A 6,875-nucleotide genomic window follows, 5' to 3' on the forward strand; every position below is an offset into this window, starting at 1 on the left:
AGTGGGTGATACCCCACCTTACAGCAATTAGAAGGTTGTGATGGGGTTACAGGTAGAAGGAGTAAAAAGGAGGATGGAGAAACCTGTTTGGGGAAGAGGAGGGGGAAGAAAGAACCTCAAACTCTCCAGAAATGTGTGCTTCTAAAAGATCTTCACTTAGGGGAAGACTCTAGAACCCTTTGGTATAATCTGAGTAAGTAATAAGTAAATATCAACATAGGTTTGGAAATGAGAAGAACTGTGTTAGCAAATTTATCCATCTTAATAAATTTGTCCTTCAGGGAATTTGCAAAGTCTAAGTGCTATGCTTTTTGACTTTCAATCCCAGGAATGGTTTGTTAGCTTTTCAGAAATCATCCCAAATTATGTGTCAATTCAGTTTTGCCTAAAACGGTCACACTAAACCAGACTCGGAATTTGTAGAACGTCAGTCCGCCCGGCCAATAGGTGGCGATGAGGCTCTGTCTGCGGGAGGCGGGGCAGGAGGAGGCGGGACTCCGGGGGATACGGCCGGACTGTCCAATTAGAAGCGCCTTCCTCGGCGTGGTGCCTTCTGGGGTGGCCGCCCGCGGAAATTTGAAATAGCCGCTTGTTGAAGGGTGGCAGTGTGGGGCCTGAGGGGATGGTACTAGCGCGCCCTGATTGGGCAGCGGAGGAGGAGAAAGGTAATCACGGAGCAGCCTGGGCGGAGCGTCTGGGTCGCTGGCCTTGCAAGTGACGGCGGTGGTGTGGAGGTCAGAGACGGGAGTGCCTGGGCCAATTCCCTCTCTCCACGCTCTCACGCGTTAGCTTCCCCAAGACTGGAGGGAGTTGGGAGTGGGCCGGGAACTCCTTACCTGGACCGGATAGAGGGAGACTTTTGCTCATTTATCTGTTGAGCGAAGACTCATCTTATTCAAATGAGTCTCAGAGGGCATCAATAACCACTCTTCCCTTTTTCAAAAAAGGAGGAAGCTTGAGCCTTTGGCTTCAATAGCCGTCTCAAGCACAGAGGACAGGTGACCTGCTAAATTGGACCGGAGTCCAGAAATAGAACACAGGTCTCCTAATTCAACTCTCTACGAGTTCATGGAGATTCCACTGTTGTCGTTAATGTTGTTGTTGTTTTGCGGTGCCCCACTGAGCCACATCTTTAGGACCCCAGTACTTTTGTTTTCCCCTGACATTTAATTTGGTTTATATTCTTTAACTCTTTTGATTGTATTGTGTAGTGGAAAGCGTTCTGACAAAGTGAGAAAACATTAAGTGTGACTTAATTCTACTATTAACCTACTCTGTGAACTGGCAACAGTTGCTTAGATTCAGCTTTCTCCCTTTGAAAACAGAGCTAATGGTTCTATTTGTGATGACCATGAAGTGAAATAATGTGTGAAAAGTCATATCTTTGAAGTGGCCATAGAGAAAGACAAGTACTGCATGTTATCACTTATATGTGGAATCTAAAAAAATCTGAATTTAAAGAAACCAAGGGTAGATAGCAGTTACCTAAAGTGGGAGTAGTGAGATGTCTATCAAAGGCCACAAAGTTGAGATGAATAAGTTCTGAGAGAGCAGAGTGACTACAGTTAATTAATATTGCGTTGTATATTTGAAATTTGGTGAGTACATCATAAGTGTTCTCACTATACACACACACACACACACTTTGTTGTGATAATCATTTCCTAAAATATACCTATACCAAAACATCATGTTGTGTACCTTAAATACATACAATTTTTATTTGTCACATCTCATCTGGAAAAAACAAAAAGACAAAATAGATAGATAATGTTGAAGTAAGATACTATTTCTTTAACACACTTAGTGTTGTAAAGGTTAAGAAATGATTTATTTAATTCTTTTAATTGCAATAGGAATACTATTTTTATCTTTATATGCAAGGAAACAGGCATAGATTGTTACACCGTAAAGTATTGGTGTCCTCTGAATATTTTGTTTTTTTGGCTGTGTGTGTGTGTGTGTGTGTGTGTGTGTGTGTGTTTCTCTTTAGTCCTCTGAGGCTTATGTGTATCAGTGTTTGTGAGCAGTATGCTTCAGTCACCTGTGGGGTCAGTGTAATTCTGATGGCCTGAATAGAGGCAAAGAAATGGAAGGAAGGTGAAAGAAAAGGAAAAGAGAAAATAAAGGAATATGGGAGAAGAAAAGCTGCTACTGACAACTGTCTCATGTGCCTTACCTGAAATTACCTCTGCATATTACTCTGCTAGTTTATATGCCACCCTTTTCATCATTTATTAGTAGTCATTTTGTCTGTTAAAACATCTTTTTGCACAGAATTAGATATACCACTGGCCAAATTATACCACATGAAACATTGCATACAGACCAAATCTAAGGTGATTTGCATTTTCTGATCTTTTCCTTAGACAAAGCCATTGAAATTAATGAGGAGGAACCCAGTAGCTTAACTGAGGTAAACCTTATGCATTATTAAGATTCTCTCATCCCTGTTAATTGAGAGGCCATTGACAGACTTACACTTTAGAAAATAAAGGGACGCTTCTGTTCATTTGAGAGGGTAAAAGAAAATCATCTCCATTTTTTAAAAGAAGCTTGGTGGATTTGTTTTGGGGGAAAAACAAACTAAAATATTTAACAATTTTAACTTGCTAATTGTAGCAAAAATAAAAGTCATAACTATAATCCTTTGTAGGAGAATTTGAGTTGTTTGTAAAAAAATAATTCTCTTCCTCTACTTGCCATTAAAACTTCACAGAACATCATCATCAGAAACCTAACTGGTGAGAAATCTTAAGCTCATGTTGTTTTGAAGTAGAATTTGAGTTCTGAGGTATTTTTATGTTTTGAAAAACTAGTTTCTAATGTTAGAGCTCAGTAGAGCATTCATACCTAACTCATTATTTGTATTTTGTTTGGAATTCCTAAGCAAGGATGTGGAGGTATCTGGTAATTGAGCCTGTTTATTTTTGTTGTTCTTTAGGTTTGTCTCAAGATGAAATTTCATGCTGTGATTGTAGCTATTGTGATAAGCTCATGAAGGGAAACCCCTTTTCCTAGAAATTTTCCAAGTAAGTCAACTTCTGTTTTGGGAATGAGTCAGAGACCACCAAGACTATACTTTAGGTGAGTACTTTCTCTTTTTTGCTTCTTTTATCTTTTTAGTGTGCAAAAACTAGATTTTGTCTTAGTCTGAAAAAGTGAATTTCAATAGATTTACTACCTTCTCTCTCTTATGCATTCTCAATTCTTATTGTGTGTAATTTGCTTGTAACTGACTGCAAGGTCCCTGAAGTAAGGGGATTCACAGCTGAGTTGTTGGAGAAGGTCCTTGAACCATCTGGAAGGGAGGCAATCTAGCACATTAATGTGCTTGAGGTACTGGTTGAGGTAAATTTAATTCTCTTGTTAAGACATTTGTTTCTCACTATAAGCACTTTACTTCAGACTGTGATGGCCAGATTACTTTTAATTAAAGTTTATGAGCTGATTGAAAATAGCATGTTTTTCCCCATCTAATTGCCACGGTGTGTGAAGTGTTCTGCAAATTTTAAGTGTTCTGCAACTGAGGAGCTATCAGGAAATTCAGGTGGTTTAAGTCACTATCCTTTGAGTAGGGGAAATGGATTGTGAACCTAGGAAGTGGAGAAGGTATTTGAGATCATTTAAAAAATAAGAGGCCTAATTTTGACGTCAGTGGCGTTTCAATTCATTTTTTGCCTTCTTACTTGTAGAACATTACGTAGCTCAACTCAAAAAGCATTTAAAACTAGTCCATTTTTTTTGTCTAACAGATTTGTAGATATGTTGTTAATGTTGTTAATCTCTTGATAATGTATCCCATAGCAGAAAGTTAAAAAAAAAATCTTATTTTTCTAATGTTGTTAATCTCTTGATAATGTATCCCATAGCAGAAAGTTAAAAAAAAAATCTTATTTTTCAACTGACTGGGCCTATTATGTTAAATTTGCACTCTAATTACAGCTGTGAATATTTCTGAGTGTTTGTGAACTGGACCACAAAAACACCCTGTTAAGCTAAAATGTTAAAGCAGGGAGTGTGACAAGTTGTTGCTGTGGCTTCTTTAGAAAATGACATCATATACTGCAGTGATTATGTACAGAGCAGTGGGTTGTAGCTATTCCTTGTGAATTTTTAATGTTTGGATTATGCTAATATCTTTAGCTGAAGTTCAGGTCTATTAATTTACTTATGGTACTGCCCCTCTTCCACATAGTCGATTTTCTAAAAGCAGTCAAAATCATTGTTTTAAAAGAGTAGTGTGTCATTTCTCCACTTAAATCCCTAATGCATTGCTTTCACCAAGGGTCTACTGCTGGCTTCACAGCTTTGTGTTGCAGGACAGAGCAGGTGAAATCAGAGCTCCTTCTCATGCTCTTTATGTCATGGGTTTCCTGCTTTTCTCTCCCACCTCTTTTCTTCCTGCCTCTCCTCACCTCTAATCTCTCTCTGGATCCAGCAAGAAGCAGTGTCTTTCTGTTCCTTTCTGCTTCTCCAGTTACCAAGCTTGTCTCTGTCCCAGGGACTTCTGCACCTTCTGTGCTCTTAGATGTCTGCTTTCTTATCATTTTTCTCGGTTTTGATGAGGCTTCCATGGCTATCTAAGGAAAACTAGATCACCATACCTTGCAGTTATTCTCTATTACATACTCATCATCATCTTGTTTCATTTTCTTCCTGATTACACGGTCAGTGCCATCAGATAAAAGCCAGTCCAGTCTCATTTATCCTTTATTTTAAAAAAACATTTAATTATTTTTCAATATAAAGTTTTTATTCAGGAAATCCAAATAAAAATCTGTTATTATAGTGGTAGATAAGAATAACCAATGTGGTACAACTACTCGAGAAGCATTCTGAAAAACAGTATCAGGCAAACTCACCCAAACTCACATCTGTTGGACACACACTGTCCAAACCCTCTTGCTTATCATCTAACAGTTTGTACCCAAGTGTCAGTTTCATCTCTTATAGTTCTTTCTTTACATGGGTACTTGTTTTCCTTGGTTTTCTGGCTTTCTGCAGTTTTACTATCCAATATCTCTTCTTTTTTCCAATTATTCTGAGAAGCATCATTTTTTTTCTTTTGTAGTTTTTAAAAATAAATCATATGCATTTCTGATATCCTTAAATGTCTTTAATCCCTTTGGTTCTTTTCGGACCTTTTCTGAATTACACCTTTTTTTGGCACTTCTCTTTGGGTTCTTTTTTTAAAAAATCTCTTTCTTCCCTCAGCTGAGTCTGATGAGGTGAGGCCTCACTCTTGCCCGGCTGACCTGGAAATCTTTCTGTGATTGGACAGATGCCAGTGGCAACAGTTTATCTGACTCTGCTATTCCTGCCTCTGTTTGGATTCCTTTGCTTTTTAGGTAGAGTTTTCTTCTCTAAGAAAGCATTCTTGCTCTCTAACATTGTGCTCTCTTTTGGCTCTTCACTCCTCCTCAGCTTCTTTTCCTCCTCTTGGCCTTGCCATCAGCACCTTCATCAGTGCTCGGTGTCATCCAGCTGTCTGTCAGAAAGCATCTGTTGCACTGCATCCTCACCTGTTTTATCTTTTGGGCTTTTAATTTTTTGTTTCTATTCTCTCGTCAGAATGTAAGTCTTCACTGTTATCTTCCTGAAGATAACATTAAGTACACTTGACTCAAACGCTAGCTGAGATTCAGCACATTTCTCTTTTCTAGTTTTTCTGTTTTCTTTGGTATCTTGTCTTGTTTTAGTCTTTTATCTCTTATTTTAGCCCTTTTAGCTTTCCTTAATTCCTTAGTTTCTTTTATTTCATCCTTTTTGTTTTTTTTTTTTTTTTTTTTTTTTTTTTTCTTCCTTTTTTTTTTTTTTTTTTTTTTTTTTTTTGCGTCTTAATTCTTCTTTGGCTTCCAAAATTCTTTTATTTGTTTTTAAACCAAAAACAAACTTTCGGAGGAGCTGTCCAGCTCAGATTTGGACTTGTCTTTTAGTTTCCTGGTCTTTGCTTTCTTCTTTTTCAGATCATCTTGACTTTTCTCTTCTTTCTGCCTTAATTTTTCCTTTTTCTTCCTTCGGGAAGTGTCTTCTTTTGCCTCACTTTGCTGATCACTAGCAGAGTTTGCCTCAAATATGTCATTATTTAATATCCTTCTTTATTTAATATCCTGAATATCCTTCTTGACTGCTTTAGCTTTGTTCTCTGCAACTTTCTTCCTAAATTCAAGAAGAACTTCTTTACAGTCCTCTAGACGAATCTTGGGCTCCCAAGTATCATCCTCTGATGTATATCTTTTCCATCGAACTTTATACAGGATGCTATCCTTTTTGTGTGGCTGGGTCTCTATTCTGGGATGAATGGGAATTCCTTAAGACTTTAAACCTGGAACTGATTCACGTTGGTCTTCATGTCCAGGTCTGCTCCACCTCGAACACTCCTTCCCGTCCTCCTCACTGTCCCCCACGGCCTCTGCTGCTTTGGCGGCTGGGTCCTTCTCTTCACCCGCTGCTTCAAATCCTTCTTGGACTTCATGCAACTTGCGGTTGTTGTCAGCACCTGGTTCAGTCACCGTGGTTACAACTGCCCCTTCTGCAGCCGCAACCATTGTAGGACCTCCGTAAACTGTCAAGAACCTTGTTTATCCTTTTTATGTCCACAAGGAAGGCTCCTTGTCTGCATCTCATGCTTAAGAAAAATTAGGTTATCAACAGTGTTTATATGTGTGTGTGTGTCTTAATTTTCATTTCCACGTGTCAGATTGAGTCACATTATTTTAAATTTCAGATGACAGATAATGGACTTTCACCCTTGAAGACAGCACTGAGGCTTGCCAAGCCATATATCTGTGAATTTGAAGTGAGCACTTTTACCATCAAGTATACGAAAGAGCTCTTCAATCTGAAGAAATATCAGCTGCCTCTGCAGGCAT

The 6,875-nt window shown here is 38.5% G+C and overlaps 1 pseudogene; it reads right to left on the minus strand.

Moving 5' to 3' along the window:
• Positions 1 to 353: 353 nt before the first annotated feature.
• LOC104874070 lies at positions 354 to 6,551 on the minus strand (annotated as a pseudogene).
• Positions 6,552 to 6,875: the final 324 nt, after the last annotated feature.

This window comes from Fukomys damarensis, unplaced genomic scaffold (genome assembly GCF_012274545.1).
Source record: "Fukomys damarensis isolate Sample0158 unplaced genomic scaffold, DMR_v1.0_HiC HiC_scaffold_19, whole genome shotgun sequence".
NCBI lineage: Eukaryota > Metazoa > Chordata > Mammalia > Rodentia > Bathyergidae > Fukomys > Fukomys damarensis.